The following is a 20,226-nucleotide window of genomic DNA, read 5'->3' as shown; positions in this document are numbered from 1 at the left end:
TTTACACTTGCACTTAAATCAGGACGAGTACATACCATAAGATACATTAAATTCCCTACTAAATTTCTACACGGCGCATTACATACGACATCTGAATTTAATGCTTCATAATTAAGTTTAGTTTCTAATGGAGTACCTATAGGGTTACAATCCTGCATACCATATTTATTTAATATTGATTTTATGTAAGAACTCTGATCCAAAGTTATTTTATCATTTTCTCTAGTGACTTTAATACCAAGAAATAATTTAATATCTTGTGAATCTGTCATTTGAAATTTTTTCATTAAATAATTTTTTACATCATTCATTATAATAATATCACCACAAGCTATCACTAAATCATCAACATACAATACTAAATAAACGTTTTTATTTATATTCTTATTGTCTAAAATGTATATACACCTGTCTACTAATGAATTTTGGAAACCTTTTTCTTTAATAATTTGTTCAAAAACTTGAAACCAGCATCTAGCCGCTTAAGACCATATAAAGCTTTATTTAATTTACATACATAATTATCTTTACTTTGTATACCTTCAGGTACTTTCATGTATATTTCCTCAGTTCACCATTGAAAAATGCAGTTTTTACGTCTAAATGGTGAATTAATAAACTAAATTGATTAGCGAAGGCAACGATAAAACGAAAACTAGCTAGCTATTCTTGCAACTGGTGCAAAAGTTTCATCATAATCGCAAAGATATTTTTGACTAAAACCTCTAGCCACTAATCTAGCTTTATATCTTAAAGGTTTCCAAATTCATCATTTTTAATATTAAAAATCCATTTGCAATCTACAATATTTTTACCTATCGGTTTAGGAACTAAAGTCCAAGTATTATTGATTAAAAGTCAATTTAACTCATCCTTGATAGCATTTTCCCATAAGATTTTATCATCACGAGATTCTATTGCACTATATGAATTAGGTATATTACATCCTACATACGTTAGATAATCATTTTCAATTTTACCATAATGGATAGGGCGCTTATTTTTTAATCTATCACCCCTTCTAAGTTCCTGCGTGTTTTCTGCGTTTTCACTTTGATTGTTACTTAATTGTGAAGTTACATTTTTAGTATTGACTTTGCGAATTTTTATGGGACTGTTATATATTTTATCAGATTTATTTGCATCTGATTTAGAGCTACTAGGCTCCTGAGACTTTAATAACACTGATTTAAATGCATCAGTTTCATGACAGGAATATTCTTTACTATTCCTTTCAAGCCCTATAGCAGGCCTGGTTTTCATAAAAGTTGTCTCATCAACAATAACATCCCTTACAGTAACATATTTTTCGCATTCTACATTCCACACTCTGTAACCATTTGGTTCATAGCCTACCAGTATTCCTTTCCAAGTTTTGTCATCAAATTTTGATGTACTGGTTTTGTTATGGACATAAGCGGTGGAACCAAATACTTTTAAATATTTTATTGTAGGTTTCCTATTATGCCATAACTCATATGGTGTGCGAAATTCTTTTTAAGCCTTTGTTGGAGTAATATTAATTAAATATACAGCAGTTAATACCGCGTCAGCCCAAAAAACTTTTTCTAATTTCGCACCATTTAATATAACTACGAGCCTTTTCAGTTATAGTTCGAACCATTCGTTCTGAAACACCATTCTGCTGTGGTGTTCGTGGTACAGTTAAGTGGTAAGTAATTCCTTTCTCAATACAATAATTTTTCATGTCGGTAGATAAATATTCTCTACCGTTATCACTATAAAGATTTACTAATTTAGAACCTGGTTGACCGAGCTAAGCTCGGTATTTTTAGTAAATCGTGAAGGATTAGTAGTAGAAGAGAGAGTTAAAATGATTCGCTGCCGGTTTGGATGAAGTCTTTTTTAACCGATTTCAAAAAAGGAGGAGGTTACTCAATTCGGCTGAAGGAAACTCAATATATATATATCGCACCTTCGGTGCAACAAAGTCACAATTCAGGACACTTTTTTTGTTATGTCTTTTATTAGGACTTTTTGATAATCTATACATATAATAAAATGGTAGGAAAGTCAAAACTGTACATTGAATTTTTTTTTTTAAAAGAATACTTGGGGTGTGATCTACAATCGATACCGAAGCCAAAAATATAGTTTTTAGAATTTTTGTCTGTTTGTCTGTTTGTCTGTATGTATGTCTGGGATAAACTCAAACAGTACTGCATGGATTTACTTCAAATTTGGCACGAATATTATTAGGAAGTCGGGTCAACATATAGGCTACATATTATCACGCTATCGCCTACGGGGAACGAGCAGTAAACCTTTATTTCTTCAACGGATTCTGTAACAACGTGTAATCTAACGACGCATATTTGAATGTTATTATTATGTTAATAACCATGTCATAAGCTAGCTTCATACTATAAATAAAGACATTCTGTAGTATATTTAGTATCAGTATTGCACCCGTGCGAAGCCGGGGCGGGTCGCTAGTTTAATATAAGATTTTTAAGCTATAGCAAAGAAAGTAAACTATTATTTTTATATGGATTTCAAACCTACCATAAATAGTAATCCAGAAATGAGGAAGAAAAGCGAAAAAAAAGATTAAAAGTCCTCTCCTGTAAAATTAAGAAATGAGCTGTTTTGACTTTGTTGCACCGAAGGTGCGATATATATATATATATATATATTATATATATATAATATCACTACATAGTATAAAACAAAGTCGCTTTCTCTGTCCTTATGTCCCTATGTATGCTTAAATCTTTAAAACTACGCAACGGATTTTGATGCGGTTTTTTTATTAGAGTGATTGAAGAGGAAGGTTTATATGTATAATAACATCCATTAAATAGTGGAAAAATACTGTTATTTTTGAGGTTTCTAATGTGATGTCGTAAATAATTACATTTTTTCCGCTTACATTGCAAACACAGCCTGAACCCTACGAGATTTATCAAAATAATGTACTAAGTATTATACACATTGAAAAGTTCTACAGAAAACTCCGCTATGGTATATGTCTATCTCTTATGGATATCCCACAATAACATTTTTTTGTCATTTACTTTTTACGACAAATAATGGCTAATTTTCAAAGCAATTTTAACCAATACAGCATTAATCCTAATCTAATTAAATACTTTAAATACATTGTTGATTTAATATAGATCTATATGGCCCTTTACAGCACATGATTTAAATGAATATTTTTTAAGATATTATACAGGGTGTACCTTGGCAGATTTACGATTTGTAAATGAAACAAATATATGTTAGATGTGAAAAATTATTATGTATTGTATACAAAATCAACCGTTACACATGCGGATTTTATTTTTTAAAGATTATGCCGTCTAAATGTTTTCCATCGCGGCGTACACATTCACGGAATCTCTCGACACAGTTCCGAGCGACGCGTTGCAATAGTGATTGGGGAATAGCGTTCACTTCTCGAACGATATTTTCTTTTAATTCCGATATGTTTGTTGGGTTGCTATCGTAGACTTTTGCCTTAAGATACCCCCAAAGAAAAAAGTCCATCGGGGTTAAATCTGGCGATCTGGGTGGCCACACGATGTCACCATATCGACTAATCAGTTTTCTAGGGAACTGTTCACGGAGTAGGGTCATGGTGGCTCTCGCTGTGTGAGGTGTGGCGCCATCTTGTTGAAACCACGTGTGTGAACTATACGATTGGTATTCTCGAAGTCTCGGTAAAAAATATTCGTTAATCATGCGGCGGTAAGCATCACCATCAACAGTTACAGTTGCTCCACGGGAATTTTCAAAGAAAAACGGCCCAATTATTCCGTTCGTCGATAAAGAGGCCCAAACAGTGACTTTCGGGCTGTGCAGAGCTTGTTGGTGCTTTAATCGCGGGTTTTGTCCTCTTTGTGCCCAGTACCGGCAGTTTTGCTTATTGATAAAGCCATTTAAATGGAAATGTGCTTCGTCACTGAACCAAATGGTGTTTACAGTTTGAAATCGGCTTAGCATGTTTTCACAGAACTCCTTACGCATTATGAAGTCACTTGGTTTAAGAGCCTGCACCAATTGGACCTTGAATGGGTGAAGTTTCATATCCTTACTTAAAATTCTCTGCACGGTCGTTTTTGGCAGTGCCAAAGACGATGCTCTCTTGCGCACGGACTGACGCGGATTTTGCAACACGCTGTTTTCAACTCGTTGAATGTTTTCTTCGGTTCTTGCCGTTCGACTAGGGCCCGGCCGTGGGTTGTTTACGGTTGAACCTGTTGCTCGGAACTTCTGCACCCATGTTCTAATTAAATTTACACTGGGTCCGTCACTTAAACGTCGAATATCGAAACGCGCACAAAATTGTCGACGAGCAATGGTACACGAATCGTTGCTCTTAAAGTACGCTTCTACTGCGAACGCGCGTTGCTCACTGGTCCACTGTGACATCGTGACTAAACAATCCGCACGAATGCCGCGTCGAACGCTGCCCCTCCTCCGTTCCCTCGTGTAACGGTTTTAAAAATATTTAAATTTTAAGTTGTAAAACTGCCACGGTCCACCCGATAGATTTAAAAATTGCGATACGTAGCGTTTGCGGCAGTTCCGGCCGGCTTTTACTCTAAAGTTAACGCGTGCGGGCCACGGGCAGTAATGAATAAATCAAAACTACTGGATCGATTTTAATCATTTTTCAGTGAATGACATAGGCTATAATTATATTTTATAACCGTGCGAAGCCGGAGCGGGTCGCTAGTATATACAGGGTGTCCCAAAAAGTAGTGATAAGCGGAATTCCAGAGATAGGGCACCCCTTGGGGTATCCGAATCACCCCTATGTATGTTCAGCGATTTTGCATAGTTTTCGAGTTATGATTTTTTTTATATGTTTTTGAGAATTTTCCACCTGAACAACTTTAAAAATTTCTAAAAAAAAAATTGAAGACTTTTTAGAATTTTTGTTTTTGTTTCTAAATAGTCATGAGCTGTAGCTTCCCGCTTAAAAGATTCAGCTTCTTAACTTTGATGCATAGATTCATCAAATTTCCAAGGTCAGAAACAGAGTTAAAAATAGTGCAGGATGACTTTGAATCTATCGGACGTCTAGGAAGATATGGTGGACTGAAGAATATTATTGGAGCATTGGATTGCACCCATATAAAGATATCCAAACCCCAAGGAATAGAACACACCGAAGAATACCGCAATAGAAAAGGTTACTTTTCTTTGAATGTTCAAGTTGTAGGAGGCCCATTTGTAAATATTTGATATAGTCGTACGTTGGGCTGGAAGCACTCATGATAGTCGCATTTTTCGAAATTCCATGTTAAATGTCAAATTACAGAATAATGAAATTCAAGGTACGTTAGTTGCCGATGCAGGTTACTCATGCACAAAACATTTACTTACTCCAATATCTAATCCTTCAAGTCCAGCTGAAGAAAGATACAACAAGGCGCAAATCAAGACTCGAAACACAATCGAGCGATTATTTGGGGTATGGAAGCGGAGGTTTCCATGTTTACAAAGAGGTATGGCTACAAAACTAAGAAACACGGCTAACATTATAATAGCTTGTGCGGTCTTGCATAATATAGCTATAGAAACAAATGACCCCATTGATGATTTAGAAATGCAAACAGACATAGAGGCGATATAGGCTAGCACAGCAACTACTCTTGGAACAAGCGATGGCATGCTTCTTCGGGCTAATATTATTACACGAGATTTCACATAAAAAAAGCTTTAAAAATAAATGTTTAGTATTTACAACAAGAGAAAAACCATTATGTACTTAATTTTTTATTAAAGCCTTATTCTAACAATTGTCTCTCTTTAATTTTTAATTCTATAGCCCAAATTTTTTCCTTATGTTCCCTTTCCATTATTTTTATTTTTAATTCTTCTTTATGCATTTCTTGCTGGTGTTGTAATTGCTCTTCTAATAATTTTACTTTTAATAAATCAATTTTATTCATATATTTCTCCCCAAAACTACTTTTTTTCAATGGGGTTTTCATTGTGAAGAGTTCACTATGTTTTTTTAAATTTTCCTCTGATATGCACTGTGTAGATGTACTTTCTTTTAAGGTCATTTCTATTGTTTTATTAGGTAAATCGGGAATGTCCGCATAACAATTAGTGTTCTTGCTCCATGCCTCATCGTTTTCATCCCCAAGTTTCACCAATGAACCTATTAAGCTAATGAGCGACTTACTTTTTGTACAATATTGCAAACTGTTGATTGGGATATATGTATGAGGTCTCCACTTACGGTTTGGAAGTTACCTGTAGCATAAAACCTTAATGCTGTAGGAGTTGACATTCTGGGGAGATAGGAAGACCTCTTTGTGTTTCATAGCGAATGTTATCGATAATCATTGGTAATATTACATTCATAACGACATTTTTTCCAAAACGAAATCTCTTCTTAAAATCTGATTCTGTATACTCATGAAGGGGGTCTCTATCGCAAAAATAAATTTTGTATACTCGGGGTTCAATTACACGAATACTATTTTCGACTTCTTCCAATGGATCAGCAGTTACATTATCCAAACTTGCAAATAAAGTATCTATTTGTTCCATTATGATCCAATGATGAATTCTGTTTTATTTTGCACAACACAACGTAAATAATACCACAGACCGACAGACAGTTAATGAAATAACCTAAAAATGATGTACTAAAATTGCATTGGCTGAGCACTGTACGTTACTTAAGTAGTGAAATTGACGACTATTACTTGGCCAAGTATTCTTACTTTTGACAGTTCTTACTTCATTCAAATTCTTGTTTTTACAACGGCCTATGGACGCTCGTTACAAAGAAATGGTCGGTTAATAGAAAAATATGCATCCAAAGAAATAAATTGTGGCAATCTTATGGTGAATTATAATTTTTTTTGTTACAACGGATATAGTGGATATCCGATAAACTACAGTCTCGCATTGCTTCATCATTATGTATATCTTCGGATGTAGTACTAATAGAATTTTCACTCGAAGGATGATAAGATTCATCTTTATCATCGTCAGGCTCTTCAATATCACTCATGGCGTGCTCGAGTTGAGGGTGCAATTGATTTTTTATAGGTGTACTGGCACGTAAAATAATATGTTCTTTTACAGATTCAGAAAAATTCCCTTCGAGCCAAAATGTATCATCAATATTATTAAACTTTTCATAACTACCATTCATTTCAGATGATTGGATGGAAAGTACATTTAAGTGATCAGGTTAAATTAAATCAAATCGGTTATCAGCACTGTTTCGAGGAATGTAAGTATGGTTAATTCCATGTTTTGCAACAAATTGAACCACGCTGTCACCGTAATTACATGAAAGACAGCTAGTATTGTTAATTGCAGGTGTGGAAGCAGTTTGAACCACACTATCGTCAGTATGACTTGAATAAAGCGCAGTATCATTAATTGCAAGTGTTGGAGTATATTGAACCTCAATGTCGCCAGCGTAAGTTGTAGTTTCTGTTGTTGGAGCAGTTTGAACCACATTATTTATTTATTTAAGGTGAATTTACAGTTATAATAATACACAATTAGAGTTTATACATATTAAAAAATTACAAAAACCAATTACAAATTCACACAGATAGACATGAAATAGTAATTAAGGGATAAGTTGAGCTCGCAATAGAAATAACTTATACACATAATGATATTGGTGGTAGACATAGTAAATATTTATGTAATATACTTATAATAATACTAGCATGGTTTTATTTTAGTTCAAAATAAATGTTTGAAAGCTTGCGTCTAGCAGAGATATGACTTACATTGAACAGATCGAAATCAATAGTCATACACAAGTCATTGAAAAGTTTACCAGCTCTTAGTAAAAATGAATTCTGCCTATAATTGCTTTTTGCCAAAGGCACATAGGTATAGGTTTAAAATTTCTAAGATTACCAGTGAACTGTAACAGAGACAGAAGGTCGGGGCAATTAACACCATTAGAAACGGTTTTAATCAAGAATGTTGTGTCGGCTATTTTGCGACGATATGCTAACGGTAATAGATGGTGCTTCCGACAAATCTGATCGTATTGGTCGGACTTATATGTCTGTATGTATGTTCTAAATGTTTTCGATCCTGTCGATATAAACAGAATACCTCGGACTCCAAACTTGTGAGGCACATTTCAAGCCACTGGAATGTGCCTCATTATCACCAGGATTACTTGAAGAGACGTCAGTATGGTTAATTGCAGGTGTTGGAGTGCATTGAACCAAACTGTAGTCAGTGTCGCTCGGAGTATTAATTATATTTATCTCATTGCAGGTATTTGTGCAGGTAGGAGTGCTATTCCGATATACTGATTTGTTGACATCACTGTTATTTAGTATGAACGGCTGACTTGTATCGTTTTCACTTTGATCTGACAATGGCATGTAAGTTTTATCTATTGGATCAGTTATATCTAGATACGATTCATTTTGATCTTAATGTCTATAGTACTGTATAGATTTTCTTCTGGATCTCTGTAATAAATAAATAAAAAACATTACAAACACAATTACCACTCACGCCCTTGTCTCTAGGTCTCAGATTAATTCAATATTGCTTTAGCTATCAGACAGTTTTTAATGTTAACATATAAAGTGGCTATGAACAGTATGCGTCAAACTAACGTCCGTATATTTCTTACGTATTGCGTAGCCTTTACATTACATACGGATGTCGGATGGCTGTAAACTAAACCTACTATTCATTGCGCTTCATACTCGACGTCCGTATATGATTATATCATCACTACATAGTATAAAACATGTCACTTCCCTGTTCGGGTCATGTCCCTATATATGCTTAGATCTTTAAAACTACGCAACAGATTTAGATGCGGTTTTTCTAAATAGATAGAGTGATTCAAGAGGAAGGTTTTTATGTATAATTTATATGTACATAAAGTTAGGGTTCTATGTAAAATTTGATAAAACCGTGCGAAGCCGGGGCGGGCGGGCCGCTATTTTTCTTAAATTTCATTGACACTTCAATTTAAAATCTTCAAATCAAATCAAAATCAGTCAATTGGGAATACAAAAATGAAATGAAAACGTAGTGAAGGAAATTCACGTATAATGTACCAATGCCTTTCGATTTACTACGTTTAGAGATAATTCATTCAATGCTACTAATATTATAAATGTGAAAGTTTGTATGTTTAAATGTGTGAATGTTTAGATATTTTGATTTTTGATACTTAATCACGCAAAAACGACTGAATAGAACTAGACAAAATTTGGTATACGCATAGTTTATAATCTAGATTAACAAATAGGATAGTTTTATTTCGGGGGAAGTTAGGGACCATGCAGACGAAGTCGCGGGTAGAAGCTAGTGTCAAATAAACATAGCCAATACTTACCAGGCACGATGACCGTTTTTTTTCTATCAGATTCTTTGTCATTATTGTTTTGTTGATGTCCTAAAAAAGTCAAAGAAATATAAATACGTAGGTATAAGTTTTCAAAACTGTTTAATCCTAACGGTATGTATTTATTTACTAACCAACTTACATTTATATGTATCTGATCCATGACATATTATATATGTAATTATGGAATCTACATATGTACAAACCTATAGGTAGTAATAAAAAAATACTTTTGTAATAAGTTACTACTATACCTAAACAACGCACATGATACACTCATCCAGTGGATAATGATCGTATAATAAAAAGTTACAGATATGGTAGAAAAGAGAACTACTCTGCAAGCACCAAATAATATTAAACCTATTATTCATATCCATTACGATGTGATTTAGCTTTCCAAAAGGACTTATTACAACCCCACAATTAGAACAATTCACTCGCAATATAAAATGTACCCTAGACCACGGCCACTTACATTTGGATTCAAAAATATATTGTATATAGCTTTTATTTAGAAACATATCTATATCTGCAACGACAACCATTTTTCAGTATTGTCACTGTTGATAAATTAATTGGATAATCACAAAACACTGTATTTTGTCGTATAAAACCACCACTGAACAATTCGCAACACTTAGATTCGTAGGTATATGTTATGTAACACGGCCTACACGGTGCAAATTTCACATTTGCGCATTCAAGAGCATGCATCCAGGTACACGCCGGTACACATACAAATTTCAACAGACAAGTAATAGACATACCAATGTGTCTATGAGGCCAACTAAAATCATATAATAATAGTAAATAAAATCAAAACTTACCTGAAGACGAACGTAGGTCCTTTGCATTCAGTTAATTTTAAAATCCTTGCACTACGAAGTCGTTGAAGACTCATTTTTTCATTGTAAGTGTACTTTTATTTTATTTTACTACTTAAGCAGTAATTTGCAACCGAGCGTCAAATAAGCAGCGACACGTGCGTAGCAACTTCGCCAAACTGTTTTTAAATGATCTGTTTTGACTTGATTGAATATTTCAAAACCTTCAAATACAGTCAGTTTGGCAACGTCGCAATAGGGCACCAAATAATAGGTTGTATCGGAAGAGTTTTAGCAGAGTATACGCTCTGTCGATATGGGTCATTTTCACAGGAAGTGTTTTTTTTTTTTTTTTAAATATTGATTCTATATTTAATTACTAATATAAAAACCATAAAATTAGTTGTGGTTATGCTTTATTTACCGAAATATAACTGTTTTAATTCAACCAGGCAACAAAATCTATTCCATTCCGTGACCAGAAGTTTTTAGCCTTAAGAATAAAATAAAATAAACTCATAATTTTTCAAGTATTTTATCTTTTTTCATTACTTAAAATCTTTATTATAATAAACGAAAACCATAATCGACTACAAAAAACACTAACTAATCAATGTTATTTATTTCCATTACGTTACTCTTTGGAGAAATAGAAACCTTATTTTAAATTTTTTTAATAATTAAGGTACGTTGTAGGAACTTAACTTTAATTTTAAACAAGTATAAATCTTAGCTTTATTAAATGAAAATTAAATCTAATGGGACAGTCGCAGAATGGAATATCGCAGTAACGGAATGGAAACCTGATGATGATGATGTCGTCCACACCGTATCCGGTGACGGCGACTCCTATAAATTACGCTGGTGGGCTCTAATATGGCTAGCGAAACCGAATTTAGATTTGAAGACTCGGTTGCAAGATGCACAGTATAGTTGGCCAGCCAAATCGTATGTGTAAAAGTAGGAGGGTTTTGGCCTAGTCTTCCGTACTTGGCGTTTCGCATCAAGGTCTTCCAGACGCGCAGATTCAAAACGGTCGACACTTTTGTGAATGGTTCGACGCCATTCCGGTCTTTGACGTGCCAGACTCTCCCAACTCTTAGTTGGTATATGACAAGCCACAAGATTGCGTTTGAGCACGTCTTTATAGCGAAGGTATTGCCCGCCTTGTTTTCGTTTTCCGTTTGAAAGCTCAGAAAAGAAGACTGCCTTCGGTAGTCTGCTATCGGGCATGCGTAGGACGTGACCGCTCCATCTCAGTTGGCTCTTCATTACGAGAGCTTCAATTCCAGACATACCTGTACGACGTAATACCTCCGTGTTTGAAATTCGGTCCTGCCACTTAATGCGCAATATGGATCTTAGACATTTGAGGTGAAATGTGTCTAACTTCTTGATATCTGCTTTATAGCAGCACCAGGTCTCTGAAGCGTACAATAATGTAGGCAGGACAATCGCTTTGTACACTAATATTTTAGTTTGCAATTTGAGGTCGTGTGAATTCCAGACACGGGATTTAAGTTTGCCAAAGGCCGCTGAAGCACCTGCTATTCGGGCTGGTATTTCTGATTCTAGTGTGTTGTCGTGCTTTAGTCTGCTGCCCAAGTATTTGAAGTATGGGACTTCCTCCAATGCAGAGCCATCCAAATTGATAGCGGATTGGTCAGCAAGACAACCACGAGCAGGTTGCTTTAAAACCTGAGTTTTGCTGGTGCTTATAACCAGACCAAACCTGCGGCATGACGTGTGTAAGGAGTCCACATAGGCTTGAAGAGACTCTATTGAGTCGGCCATAAGGCAAACATCGTCGGCATATAAAACGTCCAGAACAGAGAGCCTGGAAACATGTCTCTTAGCTCTGAAACGGGATAGATCGAATATGCTCTTGTCTGTTCTGGAGCTAATTTCAATTTGACTATTGCAAGTTCTGACCACATCCCGCATAACAAAGGCAAAGTATAGGGAAAACAGAGTGGGAGCCAAGACACAGCCTTGTTTCACGCCACTGGTTACTGGTATTTGGTCTGAAAAGTCATTTTCATGTCGAACTTTAACCGTCATATTGTCATGAAACTGACGTATCAAGTTTAACAACTTTCCAGGACAGCCAATTTTCTTAAGCATTATCCACAGGGCTTCACGCGGGACTCTGTCAAAGGCTTTCTCCAGATCTACAAAGCACATATAAAGAGGACGGTATTGTTCCAGGCTCTTTTCTTGGATTTGCCTTACGACAAAGATAGCATCCACCGTACCTCGGCCTGACCGGAAACCACACTGGGTCTCGGAAAGTATGGTTTCTGCGTGTTGGGATAGACGGGTGTTTATAATATGGGATAAGATTTTCCCAGCTACTGAGAGAAGAGAGATACCTCTGTACGAGCTACAATCGGCGATGTCGCCTTTGCCTTTGTACAATTTACAGATGGAGGCATTTCTCCAGTCTTGCGGAATTACTTCACTCTCCCATATTTTCAGGATAAGTTGGAATAACCTGTTTTTGACGTGAGGGCCGCTGTATTTGTATAATTCAGACGGCAAACCATCTACCCCAGGTGCCTTGTGATTTCTCAGCCTATCCAGTGCCTTCATAAAGTCATCAAAGGATGGTGGTTCTGCCAGGTCTTCAAGTACCGGTAAACTTTCGAGGGAATCTATAAACAACAAGTCAGCTGTCTGTGCACTAGGGTTAAGGACGTCATTAAAATGCTCTGCCCATCGGGCAAGAATATCTTTCTGTTCAGTAAGCCGTTGAGTCTTGTCCTTGTTGAAAATTGGAGCTACTTTCTTAGAATTTGGGCCAAAAATAGCTTTGAGACTCTCAAAAAATCTGCCAGTCTGATTGGTATCAGCATAACGCTGGATTTCATTGGCTTTGTCTACCCACCATTTATTTATCTTTGAGAGCACGCACTTTTACTTTTAGGCTATGATTAGCAGTTCTCCGCTCAGAGACGTCTGACGAAAGAAGTGTACGTCTGTGGTCCTCAACGAGCTTCTTGATTTCCACTTCGGAATCATCAAACCAATCTTGATTTTTCTTTTCCGGTTTCCCAATAACTCGTGAGGCACAGGTGTGAAGATTCTCAGCGTATAAACGCCACTCCTCATCAATAGACATGCCCTCTTTTGTCTCTGGCATACTGGTGCAGAATGCATCATCTAGCTCTTGACTTAAATGCGGGTCGCGAACAAGCTTTTCACAGTGTATTTTTGCCGGGATCTTGTGAGATGCTCGACGTGGTGCTTTTAAGTGGAACCGTAGTTTTGATCGGACTAGCCGATGATCGGTCCAGCCCTGAGCACCCCTCATTACTCGAGTGATAAGTACTTCAGTGAGGTCTCTCTTGCGTACTATTACATAGTCTAAGAGATGCCAGTGCTTAGATCTCGGATGCATCCACGTGGTCTTGAGCTTTTCTGGCAATCGGTAACAGGTGTTAGTAATTGTAAGATCAAATTCGGCACAGAGAGCGAGAAGATCGAGGCCATTGGCGTTGCATTTACCAACACCGTGACGACCAAGAACTCCACTCCAAGCACTAAAATCGTTACCAACTCGTGCGTTAAAGTCTCCGAACAAAATTATCTTATCTGTGGATGGTATCTTAGTCAGGACTTGATTCAGCTCGCTGTAGAATTTGATTTTTTCTTCTTCTGGAGAGGGCAGCGTGGGGGCATATATACTTATGAGATGTAGGTACTTCTTTGATGACAACTGAAGTCTAAGTGTTATTATTCTGTCATTTATGCCTTTCGGTAGTTCTTTGAGTGTTTTTGACAGCTGATTCTTTACGGCAAACCCGACTCCACTAGCTGCTCTCTCAGTACTTGGCTTCCCGCTCCAGTAATAGGTGTAGCCTCCCAGTTGTTCGCAGAGCTCTCCCGAGTCACTAAGATGGGTTTCGCTTATTGCGGCTATATCTATGTTATATCTGGCCAATTCTCTCGCGATTAGAGCCGTCTTTCTCTCCGGACATAAGTTTATGTCATTGTCTAATAAAGTACGAACGTTCCACGTTCCTATTATAAGATCTTTTATTTTTTGTTTAAGTTTCATTTTTCGACCGCATTAAGGTGGTGAACAGATGACTGCGGTTTGCCATCTGCTTTGAGGATGAGACGGGCTATTTTTGGGCCACCTTTTCTAGGCCCCTCCCCGGATTGGGGAAAGCAGAGCGCTCCCTGAATAGGGCTGCTTTGTCATCGTCTGAGCTGCCGAACTTGTCCCCCGCCTCGATCGGGACCCAGAACGACCATCACCAGACAACCGCCTAGGTGCAGATGCCAATTAAGGTTTGGACACACCGATCCTCCCCCCACCATCGGCTCTCCATCGCCGCAGGGCTTGCGCTCGAAGACCAGGTAACATGCAAGAGTCATCTGCGCGTGAATATATTTAAGTGGATAGGCAGTTGCGCAGGTGCGGATCCACTCTCTCGACCTCGGCCTCCCAGTGCCGGTGGACCGGATGGCCGATACGACCGGCAGAAAGCAGAGGTTGCAGGAGATTGGCCATACGCCACTATACGAATCCTGGCGTGCGCCCTTTGAGGCACTTCCCCTGTGCCTTGCCACATCGCTGTAGAAACCGGGTGCGTTTGTCTACGGACAGTGCTCGCCTCCTACACCGAAGTGGTCTTGTGTAAAGGCATGGCGGATCAACCATAGACTGACTGCACTGGTAGTGTGACCTACCAGCGGGCGGTGGGGTCGTCACTTCCCCAATGGAATGGAAACCTAAAGACTATGTCACACTAGGTTTGCATTCCGTTACTGGGATATTCCATTCTGTGACTGTCGTGACAAGAGAAATGAGATCTTAATTTTTTTAAACTTAAACATAATGATACGAACACACGAAGAAACTAGCGCCATCTAGCGGTAACCTAGGTAAAAATATTTTTATTTTATGTTCCTTTAAACAATATCAACTTAGTGAGCTTTTGCCGCTCAGTTAATGAACTGTTAGCTATTTTTGTGTCGTGGTGTAGTCGGATAGTCGTGTACCTTTTTATAATTGCACGTATAAGGTGAATCCTGTGATTCAATGTGGCAGGCTGATTAAATGAGTGATCATTAAGACAATTAAATAAGTCCGTATCAACAAAACATTTTAAGATATTTGTAGTAATAAAACCGCAGCCAAACCATTTCCTCCACTCTGTCGTATATAGCGACGTATCACCACTTCTGTAGATAGGCATATCTAATACACATCTTCAGTGGAATAACACAAGCCACCCATGTCCTTAATATCTATTAGTTTATGGTGTGAGAGTTTCTTCGCTGTGGTCAGGCTGACGACGCATTCTTCACATTTTAATGTTTTTGTAAGTTTTCTTGATATGTATCCTGAAATGTAGCCTACAATGAGTTTAGGTTCATCTGTTATCGTGTCGTTATCCAGCATGTTTGCAAAAACACTGCAATTATTTTCAGCTTCAATATCAGATTCAAGCAATCGTGTTGTCTCTAAAACTTCGTATGAGGATTCACCATGTATGTTTCAAGTGGTTGTACTGTTAGTGATTTTTTCAGATGAGGCATTAAGAATCTGAAATTATCCAAAGGCAGACAATTTCCAGTAAATGATGATCGCAGTTCCAAATGATTAAGTGATTTTTTATATGCAGCTCTAAATTGAAGAACATTGGGATTGTTATTATAACCACCGTGTTTTCTAATGATTCCGAAAAATAATTCCAAATGATCTTGACCTAGACGATAGGTAGATATATACTGGAGCATTTTTCTTCTTCAATTAAGTTTTTATAGTGTTTTTAATGATTCGATACATATAAGTGCAACAAGTATATATAAAACTCTGCAACCTCAGCTTTGGTCATTAAATCGTTTGGAGTTTGAAAAACAAAATTAAATTTTCCTTTTAATGTGTTAACCATATTTATATAAGATTCACATTTTTTCTTTAAACACCTGTTTTACTTTGCAATGCCTTAAATTTCTTTGTAAGATTCTTTCTAGCAGTTGTTTCTTTTAATAGTTTCTTTTTTAGAACAATTTTACGAAGAGTATCGAAAATAGATTCGGAATCGCTGACTGGTATATTGGATCTGATAGTTCAACTTGTAGGGGTGTGGAAGGTCGGGGTACCGGATGCTAAAAATAAAATAGAAAACAATATTAATGATATCATAAAAAGTGTTCAACAAAATTAACGCATCATCATCATATCAGTCATTGGATGTGCACTGCTGGGCTGCATAGCCCTCTCCATTGCACGCTGTGCGACTTGGAGTTTGTTTAAAAAGCCCATAGCCAGGGACCACGTCTCATCTTCTCAAATTAACGCATTAAATTAACAAGAAAATATACCTTTTTGTAGTCGTACGGTACTGCACATTTTTTTAAATAAACTCGTCCTGATTTTGTGTTGTATTTATCTTGTTCTTTAAAGTGCAATGAACAAATGCATGTTTGTAAACATGTTTCCTCGTTACGATTGGTTTGGACAAATTTTATCCACAACTCCCTTTTTTCATGAACAGGCCGAAGAAACCTTGAAAAAATAGTTATGAAAAAAAAACCACGTAAAAACATAATTTGACTCAAAAGTATTTTTTTAGTGTGTACAAGATATTCACGATATTCTTTTCCATGCATTATTAATTTTGATTTTGTCTTTGTGGTTAGGGTTTTTCGGATCCCATATATTTACTTCCGCTTGATTCAACTCCATAAACTTAACTAAATCGTCCTGGGTCCACTCGTAAGTCATTATTCCGCGATAAAATTTGACAACCTCTCACAACAAAGTAGTGGCATACTGACTGAATGATCGCGAGAATGTGGACGCCGCGCCTCGCCTCGCCTACCGCCGGACCTCGCGTCCTTTGACTCGCGCCCAAAAAACCGACTCCAGACGGAGACCAGACGAGGCGAGGCAAGGCGCGGCGATGTGACGCGAGGGCTCCGACTACACTCTCGTGCTCGCGTTCCCTCGCCTAACCTAGACGAGAGTGTAGAGCTAGCATAATACATTGTGGTCCACTGGACCTCAATACGTAGCATAACTACTTGCTTCGAGGTGTCTTCTCTAGTATAATTATTATACCTCAATGTTAATGACTCTTTGTACGCGATCGGTACAAACAATCGATTCGTCACTTCGTAATATTACGTGTACGCGTAATTTAAAAACGTGCAAAATTGTTATCTATTTTGGTAGGTTAGTGATATGTTAAGACATATTAAAAACATTTGTTAAATAGTTTTAATATTAAGTATGATTCTAACAATTTTCTTTTTATAATTTTTGTTTTTTAAAAATTTATTGTTTCTTTTAATGCTTAAATTTTAAATTCTGAAAATGTAAATTCTGAATCTAACATAGTTTTTTCAAGTAGGTATAATAGGGTAATAATATCGAGGGGAGCACACATGGCATATCAAATTTACAATTTTTAATAAATTTAATTATTTAGTTGCCAACATTGACTATATTTATTTCAACATCGAAATATTCGCGAAACTTTTGCTCGAGCAATTCAACAAATGCGATAAAGACAACAAACAACAATAACAACAATTATTAATAATAAAATACCACGTTATTATTAACATTAAAATATTAAATCTTGCAACAGCTGAAAAAAATAATCAACGTGGCACGTGTGTTGCAATGACCCTGAGAACGTGTAAAGGACAACTGGCCAACTGTGCCAGGGCTGCCAGAAAATTTTGTCCCACTCACAAAATTTTCTGTGGTCATATTTTTTAACAAAAGAATTTGTTGGCTTAAAATTCGTATCATTTTCGTTTCTTCTTATTAATTGCTAGGTTAATAATGCCCTTAAGTGTATCATTGGATAAACTGTTTCTAAGTTTTGTTCTGATTAAATTAATTTCGCTGAATTCTCGTTCACATTACAGATTGCACTGTAACAAATTTAAAGCAAATTGAGCCAGTGTTTTTATAATTTTCAAATTGTTTTTTATTTTAAAATGTATTTTTTTTTCAAGTCGCAATTATTACCACAAGATAAATTATAAGTTTTATTAGAAAGCAAACAAGTACAGCCTTTATATGATTTTTCAGAGTCTCCATTCAAGTAAAAGATGTAGGTTCATTCAAGTAAGGGAATTTAACGAAATTTATGCTTACCGGTGAATGACGTTTCTTTAATTATGAAATGCTTCCAGGTAATAGGAATATAAAAATCGTACACTGCGTACGTCACGCACGTATCTTAGTCTAGCGATCGTACATGAGTAAAAATGAAAAAAAAAAATTGTATCGATTAAAATCGTACATCTGGCAGCCCTGGTGCGTAGGCTAGCGTTAACAAAAGATGTTATAACCTGTTTTTGGTTTTTCCCAGTCTCGCCGCGTACGCGACAAGCGGCCAGTGGTCTCTGTGCCGTTTATTTAGGTACTCATGTTTCTTGATGTCATACGCGTTGATTTGTCAATTTTATACGTATGCGCACGAGTTTTGTTAATCTAATCAATTGTAACTATTCTATTTGGACAAAAGAAAAAAAAAAAACGCTTTTCGCCGTGTACGCGACAAGCGGCCAGTGGTCTCTGTGCCGTTTATTTAGGTACTCATGTTTCTTGATGTCATACGCGTTGATTTGTCAATTTTATACATATACGCACGAGTTTTGTTAATCTAATCAATTGTAACTATTCGATTTGGACAAAAGAAAAAAAAAACGCTTTTACATTCTCCCCACTAGTGGCTCCCTCTTGTAGCTTAACTGATAGTTACATACTCAAATGTCAATGTCTGTGTCAACGTCAACACAAAGCTTACATATATATATACAAGAATTCTGGGATCATAAAATACATGGCAAACTTTGTTTTGCCATATATTTTATTAACCTTTTCGATCCCCCTCCCCCGCCCCTTATAGCTTAGGGGAATGAAAATAGATGTTGGCCGATTCTCAGACCTACCTCATATGCACACAAAATTTCATAATATTACAAACACCGCGACACGAGTTCTCGTATCCAACTCCAACGATTTTCATGAAATTTAGTATGCAGGGGATTCCGGTGGAGATAAATAAATCTAGCTAGGATTCATTTTTAGAAAATGTCGTTTTATCCTAGTTTTTAGACACTGAAAAAATGGCTACAATATCGTTAGAATACGGAGGTAAATTTCGCATTTGTCAATAAAGTTGTAATAGCTCAGTAGGCCTAGCCAAGTTACAAACGTTTCGTATCGAACGTCTTCCTACAATCGTTAACGTCTCGACGTAAAAGTGGCCACACATGCTAGGTTATGCTTGTCAGTTTTGCCTGTTCAAGCAAAACCGACAGGCTCGACCGAGTTTCATAGGGCACACACACGTAACAACATACCTGCACAAGCTCTCAGTTTCCATCATGGCACCGGTAGCGGTGGTTGACATCGACGCAATAGCGTTAATAGGATTGTTAATTGTAATTTTGAAGAAAAAGAGAGATAAACAACGAAGCCGTACAGAGTGGTGTAAAAAGTGGTTACTGAAGAGGAGAAAATACAGCCATGTTAACTTACTGAAATAATTGACTATTATCCGAAAGATTACCATAATTATTTACGAATGAACGAAAAAACTTATCTTACGTTGTTATCAAAGGTGACTCCATTGATACAAAAGCAGGACACCATTATGAGAACCGCTATATCACCACACGAGAGGTTATCTGTGACTTTGAGATTCCTTGCCACAGGACGGTCATATGAATGCTTAAAATATTCGGCCTTGATATCGCCGCAGGCTCTAAGCAAAATTATTCCTGAAACTTGTGATGCAATTTTAAAGTTTTACAATAGGATTATCTAAAGGTAAAGGTAAAAGAAAATATAATTTGATAAGTAGATAAGTATTTATTTAGGTAAAACTTACAAGAATATATTAGACTAGTAGGGTAGGGGAGTGGAGGCGCGGGCCACATGTGGCTCGCGGGCCAAACCCTCTATGATCACCTCTTCCCATATTATTCTCTGGGAGTTCTCCAAAGAACCGCATAAAAGTCTTGCATAGTTTCCATTTTGAATATTTGCAAGTTTTTTTATACAAAATTATTTAT

General features: G+C 36.7%; 1 long non-coding RNA gene across 1 annotated transcript; it reads left to right on the top strand.

Moving 5' to 3' along the window:
* The first annotated feature begins 4,447 nt into the window (after positions 1–4,447).
* LOC123662652 lies at positions 4,448–19,639 on the top strand. Its single transcript, XR_006744535.1, has 4 exons — positions 4,448–4,541; positions 5,223–5,228; positions 9,365–9,371; positions 19,629–19,639. It is a non-coding gene; the product is annotated as an uncharacterized LOC123662652 (long non-coding RNA).
* The last annotated feature ends 587 nt before the right edge of the window (positions 19,640–20,226 follow it).

This window comes from Melitaea cinxia, chromosome 19, assembly GCF_905220565.1.
Source record: "Melitaea cinxia chromosome 19, ilMelCinx1.1, whole genome shotgun sequence".
NCBI lineage: Eukaryota > Metazoa > Arthropoda > Insecta > Lepidoptera > Nymphalidae > Melitaea > Melitaea cinxia.
The sequence above is the reverse complement of the archived record's forward strand: the minus strand, read 5'-3'. Positions and strand labels throughout refer to the sequence as shown.